Raw genomic sequence first — 23,336 nt, forward strand, 5'->3', positions numbered from 1 at the left:
AATGATAAATTATGTCTCTATTTCATATTTAAGAGCAGTTTTATTAGTCAAATGTTAGATACCATAGATAAATAATTTCAGAGTCTATTTATGAAAAGGGGTCATCAGTGGGAAAAACCATTGTGAGAGCCTGTATGACATTTCTACTCTTGGACTGAGTAGACAGGTTTTTCCCGTCACTGGAAGAAGAAATAAAAGGAGGCCTTTACACTGATGTAATAAAATTGAGGGAAGCTAAAGAGTTATACATTTCTCTGGGTGTGAGGAAATTTACATAAAATGCCTGTCAGTGTGTAAAATAATCATATCGTCCTCTCTAGAAATTTCCTCTTTATAGGAAATCGATTTATTCCTCGGTTATTGAATAGTTTCTGAGTCCTCATTGTCAGAACATTTATCTAAGCCCAAGCCTTGCAGCTGCCTTGAAAGAAGGAAGTGGCCATTGCACAGTATTCACTAATGAATTGACCATTTATAAAATGAACTGCCACTCAGACATTCTTCTCAGCTTGTTACTGTGTATCTCGGCTATCATCAATGTCTTTGTAGGTCAGACTCCTAACATGCAGTAAACAATTACAAATTTTGTACATGATGCAAGATAATGAGAAGTCATTGAAGATAATTATGGAGAACTAATCAATTCCAGGCAAATCCTTTGATGGTATGTCAGAGATAGACCAGTTAAAATGAAGAGGAAATCAATGGGAATACAGAGACAATAGGCAATTCAAATGAGAATGCTTTGTGACCCAAAGGATTAAGAGGAGTTCTTGAGGAAATTTCTGAAAATCTTGAGAAGCCTCCAAATTATTCTTTAAAAACAACCCTCATTATGATTTTCCTGGACTAGTTAACTGACAAGTAAAGAATAACATACTATGTTATCAATATTGATATATAATATATGAGAAAAAGAGATATACGAGAAAGGTATATGAGAAAAAAAGAGAAATCAACATTTGATTTTTTTTATCCTTCCAAAAAAAATTAACACATAATTGAATTTAGAGATAAATGTTATTAAATGAGATAAATTCACTTTTTCATAAATTTTAGTTTCACTTTTCAAGATAAAGTTTCAATCATGCTTTATGTTTTTAGCCCTAAAAAACGAGTGAAGTATTGATCTGCCTTTTAAATAGATTTCTTTCAATGTCTTTTCTCTAGTACCAGTTATGATAGCTTTATACTGTGCCAACGTGGTTAAGCTCTAATGACTTTTCCTAGAATTCATTTCTCTTTCTGTCTCCAGGATATCACTTGGCACAAGAGACATTATACGTAAGATTTCGAAGGAGAACGTGAAGTAGTACCTATATAAATTTTTATATATTAGAGTTCGTTGTTGAGCCCCAGGTTCGATGGCTGATCACACACGTTATCATCGATCTGTTCGCTCAACTTGATACACAGCAGCACACAGACCCACAGCTCCTCCAGCTGGGCCTCCTCTTTCAACTTCTAACCCTTGGCCAGTTGTGTCTACAGTTCATCAAGAGGGAAGCCAGCTTCTCTTGCAAGTCCCCCTAGCATCAAGGTGATGATACTGACAGACGCAGATTCCAGTTGCCCTTAAGGGTTCCAGCAGTTAGTCTCAACATTTTCTCATTCTCATCCACTTGTGGCTTTACTTCCCGCCTGCCTGGCTGGTGTTCCACTAACATATAGAGTACATGCCGAGGCCTGGACACATTTTCTCACAACTCTTACCTGGCTGGAGGCAATTTATCTTTATCTAGGCATCATACCTATCCTTTGTCCCCCATCCTCTTCATCCCTCCAGTCTGGCATTCAGTTCACTACCTGCCTTCTCCAAAAAAAGTAGGATAATGGAGACTAAAGTGCCAAGGCACCCAAATTGTCACTGGTTACTCTGCTCTAGAATGACTGAATATTTGTGCACAAATGGCTAGATGAAAAATGGATAAATTTTTTCTTGCTTTCCCTTATCTCAATCAACACAAATAATTGAAAATAGAATAATGAAAAGCAAGGTAAAGAATGAAGTTAGATCCTTGATAGAACCAAGATGTGGTTTTCAGTTGTTAAATTGTGGGGGAATTATATGAACATAGAGTTATGCTCATATAATTTAGATGTCATGTCATGTAATTTTACTGAGGGAAAGTAGTTTATCTGTCATTCCTGTGAAGTGGAACTGTCATCCATAGATGATAAATAATTGTGAACTTGCTTGAGAAAAATAGGGGATGAAAACTATTTAGTGACTATAGGTTTATTATTTATTGAAGTATACTTGATTTACTATGTTTCAGGTGTACAACACAGTGATTCAGATATATCTATATCATCTTTATCTATATCTATATAATTGTTCAGATTATTTTCCAGTATACATTACTACAAGATACTGAATGTATTTCCCTGTGTATACAATAGGTCCTTGGTGTTTATTTAATGTACAGTAGTGTGTATCTGTTTTTCCCAAATTCCTAATTTATCCTTTTGCCCCTTTTCCCTTTGGCAACCATAAGTTTGTTTTCTATGTCTGTGAGTCTATTTCTGTTTTGTAAATAAGTTCATTTGTGTCATATTTTTAGATTCCACATATAAGTGATATCATATGATATTTGTCATATGTTATATATGTTCCTTGTATAACTTACTTCACTTAGTATGTTACTCTCTAGGTCCATCCATGTTACTACACATGGCATTATTTCATTCCTATTTATGGCTGAATAATATTTCATTATATACATATATCACTTCTTTATTTATTTGTCGATGGACATTTAGCTTGCTTCTGTGTCTTGGCAATTGTAAATAGTGCTGCTGTGAACATTGGAATGCGTGTATCTTTTCATTTTTTTCCGAATATATGCCCAGGAAGGGGGTGTTCGATCTTACTGTAACTTTGTTTAGTTTTTTAAAGAAATCTCCATCCTGTTCTCCATAGTGGCTGCACCAAATGCACTCCCACCAACAGTGTAGGAGGGTTCCCTTTATTCCACACCTCTTATTATTTGTGAACTTTTTGATGATGGCCATTCTGACCAGTGTGAGATGATACTTCATTGTAGTTTGATTTGCATTTCTCTGATAATTAGTGATAATGAGCATCTTTTCATGTACCTGTTGGCCATTTGTATATCTTCTTTGGAGAAATGTCTGTTTAGGTCTTCTGTCCATGTGTTGATTGGGTTGTTTGTTTTTTTGGTATCGAACTGTGTGAGCTGTTTGAATATTTTTGAAATCAATCCCTTGTTGGTCATATTGTTTGCAAATATTTTCTCCCATTCTGTAGATTGTCTTTTCATTTTGTTTACAATTTCCTTTGATGTACGACAGCTTTTAATTAGGTCCCATTTGTTTATGTTTGCTTTTGTTTCCATTATTAAAGGAGACAGATCCAAAAAAATGTTGCCATGATTTATGTCAAAGAGTGTTATGCCTATGGTGTCCTCTAGTTTTATAGTATCTGGCCTTACATTTAGGTCTTTCATTGATTTTGAATTTATTTTTGTATATAGTGTTAGAGAATGTCCTAATTTTATTCTTTCATATGTAGCTGTCCAGTTTTCCCAGCACCACTTATTGAAGATAAGTAGTCTTTTCTCCATTGTATATTATTAACTCATTTTTCATAGATTAATTGATGTAAGTATGTGGGTTTATTTCTGGGTTTTCTATTCCGTTCCAATGATCTATGTCTGTTTGTTGTGCTGGTGCCATACTATTTTGATTACTGTAGCTTTGTAGTATAGTCTGAAGTCAGGGAGTGTGACTCTCGCACCCACTATTCTTTCTCAAGGTTGTTATAGCTATTCAGGATTTTTTGTGTTTCTATACAATTTAAACATTTTATTCGTTCCAGTTTTGTGAAAAATGCCATTTGTAATTTGATGGGATTTGCACTGAAACTGTAGATTGCCTTGGTTAGTATGGCCATTTTAATAGTATTGATTCTTCCAATCCAAGAACATAGTATATCTTTCCATCTGTTTGTGTTGTCTTCAATTTCTTTTATCAGCATCTTATAGTTTTTGGAATATAGGTCTTTCACCTCCTTAGGTAGATTTATTCCTATGTATTTTATTCTTTTTGATGCAATGGTAAATGGGATTGTTTTCTTAACTTAACTCTCTGATATTGTGTTGTTACTATCTAGAAGTGCAACAGATTTCTGTGTATTAATTTGTATCCTGCAACTTTACTGAATTTACTGATAAGTTCTAGTAGTTTTCTATTGGCATCTTTAGGATTTTCTATGTAGAATATTATGTCATCTTTAAGCAGTGACAGTTCTACTGCTTGCTTTCCAATTTGGATCTCTTTTGTTTTTCTCTTCTGATCAGTATGACTAGGACTTCCAAAACTCTGTTCAATAAATTGGACATTCTTGTTTCTGATCTTAGAGGGAATGCATTCAGTTTTCTCACTATTGAGGATGATATTAGCTGTGGGTTTGTCATATATGGCCTTTATTATGTTGACATATGTTTCCTCTATGCCTACTTTCTGGAAAGTTTCTAATCGTAAATGGATGTTGAATTTTATCAAAAGCTTTCTCTGCCTCTGTTGAGATGAGCATATGGTTTTTATTCTTCAGTTTCTTAATTTGGTGTAGCACATTGATTGATTCTGGCTAAAGGTTTATCAACTTTGTTATCTCTTCAATGAAACAGCTTTTAGTTTCATTGATCTTTTCTACTTTTTGTGTCTTTTATTTATTTCTGCTCTGATCTTTATGATTTCTTGTCTTGTACTAACTTTGGATTTTATTTTTCTTCTTTCCCTCATTGCTTTAGGTGTAAGGTTAGGTTGTTTGTTTGAAAATTTTCTTGTTTTCTGAGGTAAGCTTGTATTGCTATAAACTTCCCTCTTAGAACTGCTTTTGCTGTATCTCATAGGTTTTGGATAGTCATGTTTTTGTTTCCATTTGTCTCTGGGTATTTTTTTTTTAATTTCCACTTTGATTTCTTCCGTAATCCATGGGTTGTTTAGTAGCATATTGTTTAGCCTCCATGCGTTAGAGGTTTTGTTTTTGTTTTGTTTTGTTTGCAGTTAATTTTTTTCTTATAGTTGATTTCTAATCTCATAGTGTTTTGGTCAGAATAGATGCTTGATACAATTTGTTTTCTTAAATTTACCAAGGCTTGTCTTGTGCTCTAATATGTGATTTTCCTGGAGAATGTTTCATGTACACTTGAAAAGAATGTGCATTCTGCCACTTTGGTGAGGAATGCTCTCTAAATATCAAGTCCATTTGGCCTAATGTATTGTTAGAGTCCATGTTTCCGTATTGATTTTTCTTTCTAGATGATCTGTCCATTGATGTAACTGGGGTGTTAAAGTCCTTTACTATTATTGTGTTATTATCAAGTTCTCCTTTTATGTCTGTTAATATTTACCTATATAATGAGGTGCTTCTAGGTTGGTTGCATATATATTTGCCATTGTTATATCTTCTTCAATTGATCACTTGATCACTATGTAGTGTCCTTCTTTGTCTCTTGTAACAGTCTTTATTTTAATGTCTGTTTTGTCTGATATAAGTACTGCTACCCAGCTTCCTTTTGATTTCCATTTACATGTGATACTTCTTTCCATTCCCTCATTTTTAGCATGTATCTGTTTCTAGATCTTAAATGAGTCTCTTGTAGGTGTCATATATACAGGTCCTGCTTTTGTATCCATTCAGCCAGTCTATGTCTTTTGGTTGGAGCACTTAGTCCATTTATTTTTAAGGTAATTATCAATGTGTGTGTTCTTATTGCCATTTTGTTCATTGTTTTGGATTTGTTTTTGTAGGTCTTTTTTGCTTTTCTTCTTTTTTTCTCTTCTCTTGTGACTTTATGACTATCTTTAGTGTTATGTTTGGATTCCTATTTCTTTTTTTGTGTGTCTATCTATTATAGATGTTTGGTTTAAGGTTGCCGTGAGGTTTTTGTATAGCATACAAATCACATATATACGTGATTGTTTTAAGATGCTGATCTCAATTTCAAATGCATTTTTAAATATCTTTCATTTGTACTCTCCTCCCCTCATGGTTATTGTTTTTGGTATCATACTTTATATCTAATTGTTTCAGGTATTCCTTAACTACTTATTATGGATACAGATGATTTTACTACTTTGGCCCTTTAACCTCCCTACTAGTTTGTGTGTGGATGATTTCCTGCCTTTACTGTATGTTTGCCTTTACTGGTGAGCTAGTTCATTTTGTAATTTTCTTGTTTCTAGTTGTGGCTTTTTTTTTTTTTTTTGCCTTAATAAGTTCCTTTAACATTTGTTGTAGAGCTGGTTTGGTGGTTCTGAATTCTTTTAGCGGTGGCTTGTCTGTAAAGACAAGGACTTTTTCTCCATCAAATTTGAATGAGTCTTGTTGGTCAGAGCATTCTTCATTGTAGATTTTTCTCTTTCATCTCTTTAAATGTACCATGCTGCCTTCTGTTCTCCAGAGTTTCTGCTGAAAAATAAGCCGATAGCCTTATGGAGCTCCCTTGTATCTTATTTGTTGCTTTACATTTGCTCCTTTTAGTATTTTCTATTTAATTTTTGTCATTTTTATCACAATGTGTCTTGGTTTGTTCCTCTTTGGGTTAATCCTATGCGGAACTCCCTGCACTTCCTGGACTTGGGTGACTATTTCCTTTCCCAGGTTAGGGAAGTTTTTAGCTATTATCTCTTCAATTATTTTCTCAAGCCCTTTCTCTCTCTCTCTCTCTTCTCTTTTTCAGCCTCCTGTAATGTAAATAGTGCTTGATGTTGTCCCAGGTGTTTCAGTCTCTTAAACTGTCCTCATTTCTTTTAATTCTGTTTTTTTCTTTTTTCTCTGTTTTTTCTTTTTCTTTTCTTTTTTCTTTTTTCTTTTTTTTTGTTGTTGTTCAGCAGAAGTGATTTCCACTACTCTGCCTTCCAGCTCACTGATCCATGCTTCTGAATCATTTAATCTACTATTGATTCTCTCTAATGTATTTTTCATTTCAATTATTGTATTCTTCATCTATGGTTGTTCTTTATATTTTTTTTTCTTTCTCTCTTTTTTAGAAACTACTAACTTCTCTCTCTGTAGGCATCCATTCTCCTCCTGAGTTCTTTGATCATCTTTATGATCGCTACTCTGAACTCTTTCTCAGGTAGATTGCCTGCCTCCACTTCACTTAGTTCTTCTGGGGTTTTGTCTTGTTCCTTCATCTGGATCATATTCCTCTGCTGGCTCATTTTGCCTAAGTCGCTATTTACAGTTGCGTGTATGTGATAGATTAGTTACATTTCTCAGCTTTGGAGAAGTGACCCTTTGCAGGAGGTGTCTTATGCATCTGATCAGTGTACTCCCTTTTCATCACCCAGGCTACACCGTGTGGGTCCTCCTGTTATGGTGGCTGACTATCTGGGCAGTCTGGTGGGCTTGGTTGGTCCCTAGTCTGCTTGGTTGCCAGATCTTGCTTTGTGTGAATGCTGTTGGCTGCTGTTTAGCAGTGCCTGGTTATGAGGTAGCTGGTTACAGAATCCAAGGGAGCCCCAGGGCTAGTGCTGGCTCACTGGTAGGAGGAGTTAGGGTCTTGAAGGCTCTGGGGGTGTTGGCCACCCACTGACAGGTGAAGTCAGAGGCTGGGCTTAGTGCAAACTAGTGGCAGGCCCAGCTCATTCTTGAATTCTGGCTACAGCGCCCAGGGTTCCCAGAGGTTGTTTCAGATCATTGGTGGTGGAGCTGGTTTCTGACACAGTTCATTATGGTGTCTAGAATGTCCCAAATGTTGCACTGGCCTGATAGTGATTAAGGCCAGGACCCAGCTAGTCCCAGGGCATGGTTTGGCCTGCATTGCAGGATAATTTTTTTGCTTCTGGTTTCTTCCTGTTGGTGGGTGAGGCTAGTCTAGAGGCTTGTGCAGACTTCCTGGCAGGAGGGGCCAGTATCTATCCACTGGTAAGTAGAGCTGGGTCTTGGCCCTCTGGTGGGCCAGGCCATGTCTAAGGGCATGTCAAGAGACAACTGTAGGCTCTTTAGTCTTTAGGCAACCTGTCTGCTAATGGGCGGGGCTGTGTCCCTCTCCAGTTAGTTGTTTGGCCTGAGGCATCCCAGCACTGGAGCCTACAGGTTCTTGGATGGTTTCAGGTCTTGGTGGTAATAAACCAAGATGTCAGCTGCCTATACCATGTTGTTAAAAAAAAAAAAAAAGTAATGTCAAGCACCTAGAGTCAGGAAAAAACTTGACTCTTAAAGTTTACTGACACTAAGGAGAATGTTAAGGCCATCTTGGTTCTATGTTGCTAATATTGAATGGAATATAATTACAGTAAAAAATACTTATTGTTTTCTGAAATTCAGATTTAACTGGAAATACTCTATTTTTATCTACTATATCTAGCAATCCTATACAGCTAGCCTGTTGTCCTAGGTCCTTAAGGATTATATAGGAAAAAAAGAGTCTACACTATGTCTAAATCAGCACTTAGACAGCTTTGTTGTGTTATCTTGAACTTTTTGTCAGGCAACTGATAGATCTGAAGTCAGTTATTAGAAAATTATCGTGTTCCTTTGAAAATGTCCTGATTTTTCACATTTCTTGTATCCTTATGTTGATGTCTGTGCATTTAAAGAGCAGTCACCTCGTTTGGACTGTGGTAGGGAAAAATCTTTACCTACAGTTGAGTGTAATGATCTGACTGTTTGAGCTGTAGTGTTTTCAAGGGTGCAGCAGTGTAGACTCTGGGCAGCTCCATCAGCTGAGGTCAGCATTTAGGGAAGGATGTGGAGATCCTTAGTGGCCAGCACTACAGATGTGCATGGCAGCAGCAAAGATTGTTGGGGTCATCTGTGACAAAGGCTGCTCCTGCTCTCCTCTTCACCCACAAGGGAAGACCATGGCTAAGGGGAAGCCTTTTGGTGCTGGAGGCCAGGGCATGAGTATCCAAACGGCATTTTTAATTAAAAAATTCAATTTAAGCTTTAAGGCTTGGAGGAGGGTATAGGTCAAGTGGTAGAGTAGCATGTTTAGCATGCATGAGGTCCTGGGTTCAATCTCCAGTACCTCCTCTAAGAATAAATAAATAAACCTAATTACCCCCCACCAAAAAAGCTTTAACGCTTTAAGTTTCCCTCTAAACATTGTGTCCCTTAGGTTTGGATAGGTATCATGTTTATTTTCATTTTTTGTAAATATTCTTCAGTTCTGTTTTTTCCTCTTTGAACTGAGAGTTGGTCAAAAGAGAGTATTTTCCCAAGTGAAAAAAATGTTTTGGACTAATTTTGTTATTTATTCATTCTTTCCTCGCACCAGATCAGGAAATAATGTCACTATTAATTTTACCTTTATACATTTATTAAAGCTTACTTTATAGACCAATACTTGGCTAATTTTCATGAATGTTTCAAGTGATGTTAAAAAGAAGGTATGTTTTCCCTTTTCAGCAAACTGAAGCTTATCTCTATATGATTAGTCAGATCCACCTTATTATGTTTCTTAGGTCACCAATGCTAAGAGTTTATTTACTTGATTTGTCATGAGCTGAGGAAGTTAGTCATCTACTATTTTTATGTTTCTATTTCTCTTTGTATTTCTGGTGGTGTTATCTAAGACAATTTGAGCTCATGAATCTTGTAGCCAATTTACATTCATAACGTACATGCACAGATGCATCCACATGTTTATATTACATGCAACATTTATGGTAGTATATAGAGTTTATAAATTAAATTACATTGTCTTCCAATTATAATGTGTATAAAAGGAGGTAGAGAAACTGAACAGAGCAAAGCTATGTCATTCCCACTGCTCTACTGATTCTCTGATGCTCAACAAAGCTAATCTACCCTACTATCTTAGAAAAATCCTAGTAGGACCTTTAACATATTTCTGTTGAGCTTGGAGTGATTTCCATAAGACCTGAATTTTTTTACTTTTCAGGACAACTGGCTCATACATGAATAATTTAAGTACTAAACCCTGCCAAATTTTAATATTTTCTTAGCATATGAAAGTAGGCTAACACTCCTCACCTGATTTCTATAGAGAAGGAAACAGAGAAACCAAGTCTTTCCTGACAGTGAAAAATGAAGCAGTCACTGGACTGTGGACTTGAACTGTTCTGAAGAAATCAGTTTACCTTCACTGTATTTTGCCTTGTCCGTCTTTGAATAAAAATTATGTACGCACAATTTTTTCACTTTTCATTCTTCTCTGCTTGCTACTCTTTGCTAAATTCATACACTAAATCTTTAAATTATTTCTCCTTCTTCAAAGCCTCTAGCCATTCAATCTGTGTTACTTCCCTTTTTCAAGATTTTTTTCTTTTCTTTTTCTAATCGATCATATTCCATCAAGTTTTTCTTTTTGTCTTCACAGTTTAGCTTCGATATAAAGTCTTTTCAGGAGAAATATCAAAATGTTCTATATTCTCCCCAGAACAGTGTCTCTTTCTTGTATGATTTTTCTTCACATGTAGACATTCTATCATAAATGTTAAGCTGCTTGAAGGAAAGGGACATGCTTTTCTGTGTGGTAATTACAACACTTCTTTATCTCAATGGAACTAAAAAGGGGGGGAAAACGTGTTGTTTTTATAATTACAATTATACGGATCAGCTATTACTACTATAATCAGACTTTTCAAACTCGAAGAGAGATATCATCGAGTCAGTCCATTAATTTTATTTATTAAAAGTTGACAAAACTGATCTTCAAAGGGGAGGTGATTTTCTCAATAACTAAATTCACTGTGTTGTTGTTTAAGATTGAGAAAAGAAAATATTTCTACTTACCATTTACATTACCCTCACAAAAGGATAACTTCCTGGCTTTGTCTTCATTTCTTTAGTCATTTGAGCTACAGATTCGGAAAAGAACCAGTTATATTCCCTGTAAATGGAAATTGGCTTGGGTGGCTTGAGAAGGGCATTGCATTTGTATAAATAATGTGTTCTAATGGTGCACATGAGGCTAAGAAAATGCTCTTGATTTCAAATTATGCTGCCTGGAGAGCACAGGTGGGATTTTGTGGATTAGCTGTTTAAATATTTATGAAGCTATTTAGACATATTTTATTTATTGTGAAATGTTTGTACTATAATTATTTCAAGAATTAAGCTTTCACATGCTATCAGAGGCTATAACTAAAATCTTATTATTTTCAATCACATCCTTCTAATGCTAAGTTATACACAGTGGAATAGAGTAAGAAAAGTTCTTTAGTAGGTATTTGTTGCCATAAAGCTATCCATCTATCAGTCGATCAGTTTATATTTTAAAAGCATTTTCTATGGATATATGCATTGGCTATTTCACTATAGACTTTTAGTAAATGCATTTATCACTTAGAAAGATATAGAGGCTGGTGACCCAAAATATCATTTATCCTATTATTGTTCCCATCATACAGATGAGAAAAATTTCATGAAATTCTGTAAGCCTAAGGTTAATTTGAATCATAAGTCATTCCCATAAGTACAGCAAACAACTTTGGATACATGTCAAAGTAGAACTGAGTATCAGTTCAAGAGAAATTATTGGGAGATGGAAGAATAAATTACACAGTTGAATAATTAAAATACAGAGAAATGAGACATCAGTAAAGCATTGACCTTTGGACCATATTTGGTCCTCAATTACATGTTAGCATATCCCACATTTTTAAAAAATTCTATTAATTCCCAACATTATATAATCCATTATGTGAACTAATCATAATGTGAAGTCTTTCACATAAAATTCTCGAATTCTGTCTTCTCTTGTAACAACAAAACACAAATAAGCAAACGAAAAACCAGGAAGCTCTAGAAGCCCTTCCTTCTCATTTTCGCACGGCTACATCAGCTGGATCAGCTGCTCAACTTCTAAGAGTACTGGCTCTCCAGTGTACCATAATCGCCACTGCTCCATGAATCTCTTTTAGAGCCAATCCCTCAGATGTTTAACTTCCTTACTAATGGTGACCAACATGCTCACTGTGCATTGTTTCCTCATCATTCACTTGTTATGTCAACATTACTTACTGACACTGGGTGGGAATAAGATGACCAGGTGATTTTTGTCATCAGACATACGAAATGGGTATCTTATCATTTTCCCCATCCAGAGGCTGAGAGTTGCATTTTGTGAAGAAAAACAGGAAAAGTTCAGAAAAGGCTTCCAGTTACCATTCTCTTTCCTTTTCCTCCAAGTATATTCTATTTTTTCTTTTCTTTTAACTTTATGCGCTCTATTTGATTAGAGGTTTTCTTGCCTTTTTTTGCCCCAAGCCGAAAGTGGGTGCCCATGCTGTCACTTTCAAAGCAAGTAAGTTAAAAATAAAAAAATAAGCTAAAGAATAATAGCTTCTACTACACTTGTTTTTCATAAATAAAATAATCTTCTAAAACCTCTCTTTGATAATTTTTTTTTCTTTTCTTCTACTCACCAAAGAAAAACGTTATTCTGGACACTGAAAATAAGTATGAACAAACCTTAAACCCAGTAAGATGACACACTTGATGCCCTAATTGTGCACATAAATGAGAGGCCACAGGCAGATACAATCCTTTCTCTGTGCAGACCACTGGACAGAAGAGTTTGGGCATTTGAAATTTCAAGCTTCGTGATCTCAGGAAGTTCCTACTGTGTATCTTAGTCATATATACCTTTTGCAGCTCACTTCTTTTCCTCAGTCTATTTAGAAAATTCTCTCTGGGCATTGGCCCTCAAAATGTCTCATTTTGGGCCTCTGGTATGGTGGCTTGTGACTGTTCTTTGAGTTGAATTATAAAGCAAAAGATATTACAAGCGCAAGCCTTTTATCAGGGATTTCTGTGGTTTTACTTATAAGCTTTCAGGCCTGATTTTCCCTTTCTAACTTTTTTTTTCCTTGGCATTTATCTTTTACACTATAAAAGGTAGCAAACATTCCTTTAAAAGATGCAATTGCAGGTGAAATCTTTTAGGAGGGAAAAGTACACGAGGAAAGGGTGACATGGCTTATTTTGAAAGTGTGAATCACATACTGGAACCGTTATGCCACCAAACAAACCATGGAAATACACCTTTGGAGGTGAAAATATGATTTTCAGGAATGTGATAATAGTTTCTGCAGAAATCATTGGATATTTGCTATTCCTTTTTATTTCTCACTACAAACATTAGAAAATTGAAAATAAGACCTTGTAGTAGAAAATAAAATTGATATCAATCTTTGTTGTTGTTTTTTTTTTTTTTTGCAAAAATTAATCCTCCGAATCCTCCTGGAAAAGAGCATTCTACTCCTGTGACCATTTCTTAGTTAAGTACCATACATTGGATGATCTTGCAGTAGGAAGAAAGTTGGTGGAATTCTCTGTGTGTTGTGCCTAGAGCAATGGGTCTCAGACTTGGATGGTTATTGAAATCACATGATAGCTTAAGAAATACTGAGGCCTGGGTCCCAACCACAGACTTACCCAAGCGATTGATAGTATGGGCATTGGGCTTTTTTAAAACTCCCAAGTCTTTCCAATTTTAACCAAAATTATGATTAACTGATCAGAGGAAATCATTTCAATTGTGAAAAAAAAAAAGAAAAGAGGGAGAAAGGATGAAAGGGAAGAAATCAGAGTTCCTCTTTCCACAGTTTATCCATACATATAGGAAGGAGGAAAGAAGTAACTTGGTCCTCCAGAGAAGGGATACATGGTAAAAGGGAAAAAAAAAAAAAAGCTTAAAACGCGCACTAATTAATTCTTGATATAGAGCAAAAATGGCAGTTTCATATTGTTCAGCGTACTCAGTAGTTGGCCAGTAAGTACAGATCAGTGGTAAATGTGTAGCCATGTAAAGGAGACTAGATATCAGCTTTACTAATATGCATAAATGCAGAAATATATTATTGTGTATCTTAAAGTTTTGTATGCTTTACAGTTTACTGTATGCTTATACATATGGTGGCTTATTTAACCATCCCAATAACTCTGTAGGAGAGTGGAAAGTCATTTTCATTTTGCAGATGAAGATACCAAAGTCAGGGAAGTTGAGTGGCTTGTCAGAGGTCACTCATGTTTGAATTTGGACCCAGGGAAACAGTCCAGCATTCTTTGTGAAACAGAATCATATTTTATGGCAAGAAAATATGAAGACATTTTCTCTGCCCTTTGGCCTTCTCTCTTCTCACTCTGTGTGGAGTATATCTGTGTTATGCATCAACCAAACCTTCCCTGTCAGCAAAAATACCTGCTCAACCATAGAGAGCAACATTTTCCTACCATCAATAAGACAACTCCTTAAAGATAACATTCTTCCTTGATCTCATAAGGGGTCACAATAATGCTTAGACTAGGATTATGTAAACTGTTAATAATTTATCATTTAATGAGGCAGGCTTCCATCTCAAAAAACTTATGTAACTGTGCTTTGACTTCTAATGGGTGGAACAGTTGTCAGAGCTTTCTGAAATGCTCTTCCTCAGTTATAATCCTCAAATTTAGCTTGAATAAAATTTTCCACTTTTTTTCTTAGATCAACTGATTAATTTTTTGTTGACATGTTGAATATTTAAACCACCTATTTCTTACTTTTGAAGGCTGTTGGCCTGTTGGGTAAAACTTGCCCCTGGACTTAGGGACAGTGTGTGTTCTAGTAGCAAATTTCTTGAACGCTTTCTGTGAATGTGTTGAAGATGTGAGGGCTGAATGTGTTGAAAAGATGGCCCTGTCCTCCACAAAACCAGATTAGTACTTATTCACATGATCTTTTGAGTATGGAAGAGAAAGAACAAAATACCGTGAGAGTCATAATACGATCTCCCTTTGTTCCAGACTCTGTACTTGGTACTCCACAGGCAATTACTATCTAATTTAATCCCCTAAATAAATGCATTTCCATTTAACAGAAGGAGAAACTGAGACTCAGATTTGTCTAGCTTTAGAGTTGTCATGCTCTTTCTATAATTCTAAAGATAGAATGCAAGATGAACTTTGTTGAGCATGAAGAGTCCTGAGTTCTAAACTTGGCTCTGTTACCAGCTGGTTCTATGAGCCTTGAGAAATACCTTCCAATTCTTAGAAAGGCTAAAACTCTAAGATCTTGTCTAAATCTAAAATTGTGCTAAATATATGGGCTATGGTTTAAAATACATTTTCCCTCCAGATCCGTAAGGTCTATACCTGTGTAGAATTCACAGATGCAAAATTCCTAGGAACAGGGTGCCAGAGGGCTGACTGTAAGGGACTTGAGCATCTGTGGATTTCGATATCTGCAGGGGGTCCTGGAGCCAAAGGCCCATGGATACCAAGGGGCAACTGTATAACTATACCGTGCTTAGAATTTTGCTTCTGCTTATTCAGTGCAGTAAGCATTTGCTGCCTGCCATTTCTCATCCATTCCCACTTTGCCTAGTACCAATTTCCCTGATTGTCCTTCAATGAATCATTCCTTTTCCCAGTCTCAGTGCAAGATTTTCAAACAGAATTACCTCCATCTCTCTGGCCTTCTGAGTGCACATATGACTTCAGCCTGGCTAATCGTACACTCTTTAGCACAATTATTTCAGAGACCGGAGGTAATCCAATTCTGGTCACAGAGATCAGGCATAAGACTTACTTTTTCCAAATCAGTCAAAGAGAAGCTTGTTTTCATTCTTACTCAACTTGGAAGCAGAATGATGCAGGTCTGGAGTCATTGATTGTCATCTGGCCACTTGATGGAGACTGAGAATTAAACTAACAGAGCACAGAGCCAGTGGATGGAGGTAAAGTATGATTTAATAGTATTTGAATCCCCAAATCAAACTTTTTTCTGAAATTTTTAAAGATGTGAACAATAAATTTCTCTTTTTTTGTTTAAGTTAATTTGAGTTTATTTTCTGTCACTTGGAAATAAAAAAATCCTAATGAATACTTATACCCCTAGAGCATCCTTTATTGGCAAACACAGACACACTTTGGTGATTTAAAATATGAAATATTATATGATAGAAAAGAAATACTTGAGTGATTATAATAGGTGTAGACAAGGAATCTGTCTGACAGAGGATTCAATTTAATCTGAGTCCCAACAAAGCAGACGAGTCATTAGATAGCTACTGGTTATAAATGAAAAATGTCTTGTTCAAATAGGATTAAACAAAAGAGGTAGTTAATGTTACAAGTAATTGCAGGAAATAAAAGTTCATCAGGATCAAGCTGGCCAACAATATTACAAAGACCTAATTTATTTCTGTATATTTGCTTCACTCTTTGCAGTGGCTATTTCATGTTAATGCTGTCACAGAATGGCCCCCAGCAGCTACAAATTTCTCTGTTCTCTTCTTGCAAGTCAAGAGAACATTATTACAAAACAGAAATAGACTCACAGACGTAAAACACAAACTTATGACTACCGGGGGGGAAGAGAGTGGGAGGGAATAAGTTGGGAGTTTGAGATTTGCAGATACTACCTGCTATGTATAAAATAGATAAAGAACAGGTTTATACTGTATAGCACAGGGAACTATATTCAATATCTTGTAGTAACCTATAATGAAAAAGAATATGAAAATGAAAGTACGTATGTATATGTGTGACTGAACTATTACACTGTACACCAGAAATCAACACATTGTAAATTGACTATACTTCGATAATAATAATAATAATAATAATAATAATAATAATAATATAATAATAATAATACCATTAGAAAAAGATGCAAAAAAAAAAAAGAGAGAGAACATTATTTCCTATGGCTCTCATAAAAGTGCAAGGAAGTTTCTTTACCAGAAACCCTCATTAAATGTCTGCTCATAGCTAATTGGCCCGCCTTTGTCCCCATACCCTGAAGTTTACCTGTGGCTCTGGGAAGTGGATGTACTAATCTGCTTAAATTGAGAGTGAGTTCAGCTTCAACTAAAGCACAAAGGCTAAATCCACCCCTAACTTAAGTGGATTAGCACAGCCAATTCCCAAGGCCATAGGCGTGGAGTCTAAGCTTTTTCCAGGAATGATTTCTATGATACCGAGAATTTCAATTTAAATACAAATGGATGCAGTTCAATGTTCCTACTAACACAAGACATGGGATTGGTTTTCATAAAGCTTGTAAAATGGTATAAGGCTGCATTATATTTGGCATTTTCAATTCTCCCTGTAATTAATGTCTTCATTCAGCAAATATTTAGTAGTCTTACTCTATGCCAAGAGCCAAGCTACTCACTAGGTTATAGCAGCAGGCCCATGAACCAAACTCTCCATTGAATGTCCTACACAATTATCTCGTTTAATTTTGACCAAAGCTCTTTCATAGTAAGTATTTGTATTACTCAGCATTCTCATTGCACAACTAGATTCTGGGTAAATGAAGCAGAAAGGAATTAATTAAAAATAAATTAGGGAGCTAACAGAATTGATAAGACCTAAAGAATCTGGGTTAGAGAAGAAAGCACGATCTCTCCAGTGGTATAGGCTGTAAGAATCCCAAGGGTCTCCTAGAAGCTATGACTATTTAGTCCACTGTTAGTGCTCCTTAAAAAAAATGCTTCACAAATTCCCAAATACTTGCATCACTTACTCAAGTGAAAAAGCTCCTGGTTAACCAAGTCAAAGTCATGTGGTTAGGAAGAAATAAGAATCTGGCATCTTCATATTCTATAGTGGAATAAACATGATTTTCTATAAAAAATTCATACAATCAAGTATTCCTCTAAAGTGAGTAGGGGTACTATGTGTAAACAGATTGACATACATGCCAAAGCCTGATAAATGTCCATGCCACAATTATCATCTCCATGTTATAGATAAAGAAACAGAAGTTCAGACAAAATGAGTAATAAATTTCTTTATTCACAAACTCTCTAAGAGTTAACAAATCAGCCATTGAATCATGTTGCAAGACTTATGTTGTGCCTGTATTCCTGAGATAAATTTTATTTATTTGGTATTCTTACTTTGATTTAGTTTTTAACTTCTATAATTTGAAATCATAATGTAAGGATTTTGTTGGATTCATAAAGAAAATGTCATTGATGAGTTATCTTTAATTTCAGGTTTCCATGTAACTTTGCTTTATAAGGTTCTTCTAAAGCCTTATAAGTACATTTAAAGCTCCAAAATATGTCTTGAAGTGTCTAAATTACAGGTTAAGATATTGAAAGGAATAGTGAAAAAGCTTTAATAAGATTTTTTTAAAAGCTCTAGGTATATGTGATAGTTTATGTTTTATTTCCTTCATTTGCATAATTTCTTAATCTAATTAGTCATTAAGCAAGTACCAACCTAGGCTCATAAGACCAACTTTTGACACTACAAATGCTGGTTGACCCAGGGGAAACAATTTCCTTTCTCAGGACCTCCACTTACTCATCCTTATATGAAAAGGATTGGATTGTACTAAAATATTTTTCACAGTAATCTAGATCTCCTACAAACTGTGGAGGCTTGAGGCCAATAAAGAAATTAATTGGGGATAAGGACAGAATGAGATTATGGGTTAGCCCTCAGGAGTGCATTTGATAAAGGGCCCTGAAACCCTACCAGGTAATACAAAATTATCTGAAAATATAAATGGAGAAAACAATTTTAGTAGATTAATTGTGAGGAAAAGCTCATTTGAAAAGTCTGCTTTGATGAGTCACAAGGGATAGGGGTGAAACTTCCAAGGGGCATGGTCATAGAAGAGGAACCTCCAAGGTGTCTTTTAAAGAAAATATGTCTGGTTAACTAGGGAGTCTTATATTTCTGATTGGGGGCTGCTAGTTTGTTTCCAAAGGTGAATTGTTTGGAAAAATGAAATAAAGACTGAAAACTGCAAGCTTGCCATGGTCTTCCAACTCTTATCTGTTTCCTACACATATCTCAGACTATCTTTTAAATAAATACTGAAAAAATATTTACTGCATATTTGTTTGAAGGGTTGTCAAACTATTAGACTGTCCAGGAAACATCCAGGCTTGATACAATTCTGGGTGAGAAAGAGTGCCTTTTAGATTACTGAACATCATGCTTCTGCATTTTCCTTAAGATAGAAGACAGAGGTGGGCAAATCTTTATGCTTTTCAAATGTCTACCAAGTTGTTTAGCATCAGATCCGAAGATACGTGCACATTTGTGAGTTATCTGGTAAAGTGTAACATCATCCCCAAACCAAGAGGATGTTGAGAAATAATCTGATTCTGAAGCACAGAGAAGGGAGGGATGTGAGAGATGGCACTGATGATCAAAGGTACTCAACTGTGACCCTCAGAATGAAATTTGACAACTCGATGCAGTTATATGTAACCAGGGAAATGAGAGAGCTGAAGGTATGATCACATTTCTGAGTCACCAGAGTCACTGGTAGACATAGAAGTGAAATGTTAACATTCATCTTTGCTAAAAGAGCAGCAGATTTAGGGTGTATCTGGTCTAATCAGAGGCAGTTGTTGTAAATATCATTTATTGTATTATATGTATTCTGAAAAGAATCACATACAAACTAGTGTGGTTGTTCATTACAATGAAAAGAATTATCAGGATTCATTTTTAATCCATATAGATCTCCAGAGACATAGTCTGAGAACCCAAATGAAAACAGAATCTAGAACTAATTTTGGAATCAGTAGAGAGCTGCGATTTCAGGCATCTTTACTCAGTGCCATTTTTATAAATAATAGAGAAAGCAAGTTTGTCATTTGATGGTTATATTTGCCTGTTTTGTTTTAAAATTTGAAAAAAGAATTACAGTCTATTTTAGATAATATGTGTATCTTCATTGGTCCACAACAGAACTTTATTTTGAGTTGTTTTTGGAAAATTATCTCTCAATTATTAAAATATTTGAATCCTTCCCTCCAGAAGAGAATAATCTGCTAGGGAACATTCTAGACTATTAGCAAAACAAGACTATTTTTATTTGTCTTAGACCTAGATTTACCTTTTGTGGAATGCAGATGGCTCCCTATCCATTCACTGCAGTCATATGGAAAATTGAGATAATAAATCTTCAAGTCATCTATATGTTTACTCAGAAAAAAGGATTAAATTATCTTTACAATCAGAGAGTAGATTTTGCATTTGTTGATTCTTTTTGCAGCGCTTTGTTCTCTGTAAACAATAAATAAATCCTTGCTGAAGATAATGATCATGAAGAGGTTAATGATGGTAATAAGATGATTAGCAAAATAAAAATTATCATTTTCTAAACTCTCAGGATTTATAAAAGATGTGATTTGTCATCCATAATCATAGATTACTGTATTAGTAGTGTTAATATTGCTCCTATGCGTATGCAACAGTGTGACTTTCACCACCTTGTTTTGCCAGTGTTTCAAGATAAACATGTGCCATCCCAAGTTTTAGAACAAAAGATAAATGGAGAGTCATTAGCAATTTAGCAACCTTAATATTATTAAAGTTGTTAAAACAGTCAAATACAGATTTAAAAGCAGCTAAATCTGCTATATTTGCAAGCCCAAAATGTTGCCTTTAAAAACTGCATGTATAATGAAGGTTTTATTTCCAAAGGTCAAAAGAGAAACAGATTTTGCCCCAAAACGTCATTATGAACGTTGGGGAGTAAAATAACTAGAATATGTTACATATGTAAGTCACAGTTATTTGAATGTGTAATCTGTACTTTAGCATCATTAGCATATTCACATTGTGTGATGTTTGCCAGGGAATTATCAACTGGGCTCTCCAAAAATTACCCAAGTGTGCTCCACAGAAAAAAATACAAGAGGTAAAGAGGAAACCAAAAGGTCAAAATAAAGTATTTCTATCAAATTGAGCCAGAATGTCTCAAAGCACTAGATTTGTAACCAGATAATCTGAGATAAATACTTGAAAATGAATACAGATGGAAGGACTGTGAATGTTGCCAAGGGCAGGAGATTTCCAACTGTAATGCTCTCACATTACTGTTATTGACACTTACAAAGTTTAAGTGCTGAAGAGACAGCTCCATACATATTCCATTCACATATATGACTCCTCCATCCTACAAAGAACGTCTATTGCTTAAAAGGGTACCATAGACACACATGCCCCAATAAACAAGCATAGATGTAGATAAGTAAATGGAAGCCAGTGAACTTCTCAAGAATTCCAGCAGCTTCAGGAATCTGAGCCACTGGGACACTTCTCTTAGGAATAATTATAAGACTAATCAATGGAGATCTCACCATTTTGTAATGGTTGTCATTAAGACAAAAGATTGTTGAATCTGGGGTCTCAGGGAAGAACAGTAATGTGTGCAAAATCTGTGAATAATTGTAAATGAAAGCCCACTATCTATACAGACAGTGACAGTGAAGCCTGCTGACCACTGGATGGATGACCAATAATTGGAATTAACACTAAGTAGATCAAAAGTATTGTTAATTAATTGTCTAATAACTCCACAGAACACATTAGAGCCTCTCATCTCGTTAATAGTGCTGCTGTTGAGCCCAGAAAGTAGTGCTTTTTGTTGTCAGGATTCTGAAGACTGGGAGATTGTTACACTTATTTTTGTATTAGTAACAGACTCTAGTGAAAACCAACACTAGTAAGAAATAAATAAGCCATTGATTTGATCATAGAAATCAACAGTCACAATTACAGCCAAACATAAGATATAAATATTATCCATAGATACTCACAGAGATTCATTCAGACCTCTCAGATGTCAAGAGAAACTCAGAACATTATCATTTTCTAACATTCTTGGCACATTAAAAATTAGGAAATGTCAAACAGGATGACCAAAATTATGAGATGTTTCAAATGTTTACATTTAACAAATGAATGCCTGATGAAAGTCTTTTTTTTGATTCTGTCACTCTTTCTGGGATATTATATCATATAATACCTGATTTGAAAATGACATCAAAAATCTAAGTTTGTGCTGCTGCCTGATTGTGATTGCCAGGCTTCCACTGTGCTATGAGATCTGATTTTCAAATATGAGTATAAGGGGAAGAATAATAGACAAATAGTTTATGCAAATATCATTATATGGGAATGAATAATAGACAAATAGAAAATACTGTTTGAAAGTCAAAAAAAAAAAAAGCCAAAGGTGGAAGACGAATAAATATTTAAAGTATTGAAAACATAGTATTTGAGAGTGACTTCTAATTTTGAATGATTCTCTAAACAGTATCTTATATTGCAGTCATTGGCATAAATGTCCTGCAACTAGAGGGCAAGGGCAGCGTGTTCAGCACATGAAACAAGTCAGTGCTGGAGTCACAAAGGCAAAACTGACATCACCCCATACCACTGCCGTGGCAGCACCTGGTATGTAACAACATGCTCAAACAAATACTTTTATATAAATGAATGAATGAGTAAATAAATGCTAGCCTGATTGCAATTTAGGTGACGAGGTGATTTTGGTTACTGGGTTTTGTAGCCCATCACACCTTTCTTATTTTCCTGATGAAGCCAGACAATCTCCAATCCAGGCTGTCTTTAGTGCTTCATCTTTTAGTAGACTTTGTTTCCGCTGAGAAGGCAAATTCCTGGTTTGTTGGCCTGTAGTAAGAGGAGATTTCAATAGTAGTCTGAGACTGTGTCTTTCATGAGATAGGTAATCAATCTTGTATCAAATGCATGAACTCTTGCAAAGGGTATGTATTGCATGAACCTTCTGCGTGATTCCAGTGCTCTGTAAATACTATTCAACTTTCAAGGTACAGTGAGCCAAGACCACATCTTTGTAGTCTCTCACTGCCTTCGTGATGACATGGCTATTATTCAGGGGTAGGTCTAATGGTCTCTGAAGATTTATTTCCCTGATACTTGACATGTTCAAGATGACTTGCAGCAGATACATAAAACCCCAGGGAATTTGTTCAAGATGGGAGTCAGTTTTCCTTTGGTGCCGCTATGCCACAATGGTCTATGGGAAGAATACATTAGAACAGCAGCCCTGACATCCAACATCCTCACATCTAATGTTGCAGCAGATTTGAATAGCTCATGTTAAACAGTATCTGCTTGTTTGATTGGATTATGGCTGTTTATTTTCTTTCTCCTACACAAAGTAGATACTAACAATTCTCGTTCTTTATACCTTAGGACCAAGCCAATTAGAAACCTAATTTTTGAGCTTTTATGTTTCAATATATTCATAGTAATAAAACAACTAGAAAAGTTAAAGCCTTTTCTATCATAATCACTCCATGGAAAGCCCTTATATTTTGAGAGAAATGTAGTCAAACAATAGTCTCTGTCACAATAGTGTCCTCAATACAGAAATGTGTCTATACACCTTCATTTAATCACTTTGTGATCTACAATAAACTCAAGGAGAGAAATATATTGCAAAATTCTGTACATACCAAGAAGTAGTCTTTCAGAAATCCTTCCAAGACTAATTTCACTGGGCTGAGAGATTTCTCTTTGAACAGCAGTAAATAAAATTAGCCACATAGGCCACAGTAAAATATGCTTGTTTAGCACAAAACTGTGAGAAACGGGGTGG

The sequence above is a fragment of the Vicugna pacos genome, chromosome 17 (assembly GCF_048564905.1).
Source record: "Vicugna pacos chromosome 17, VicPac4, whole genome shotgun sequence".
Classification (NCBI taxonomy): Eukaryota; Metazoa; Chordata; class Mammalia; order Artiodactyla; family Camelidae; genus Vicugna; species Vicugna pacos.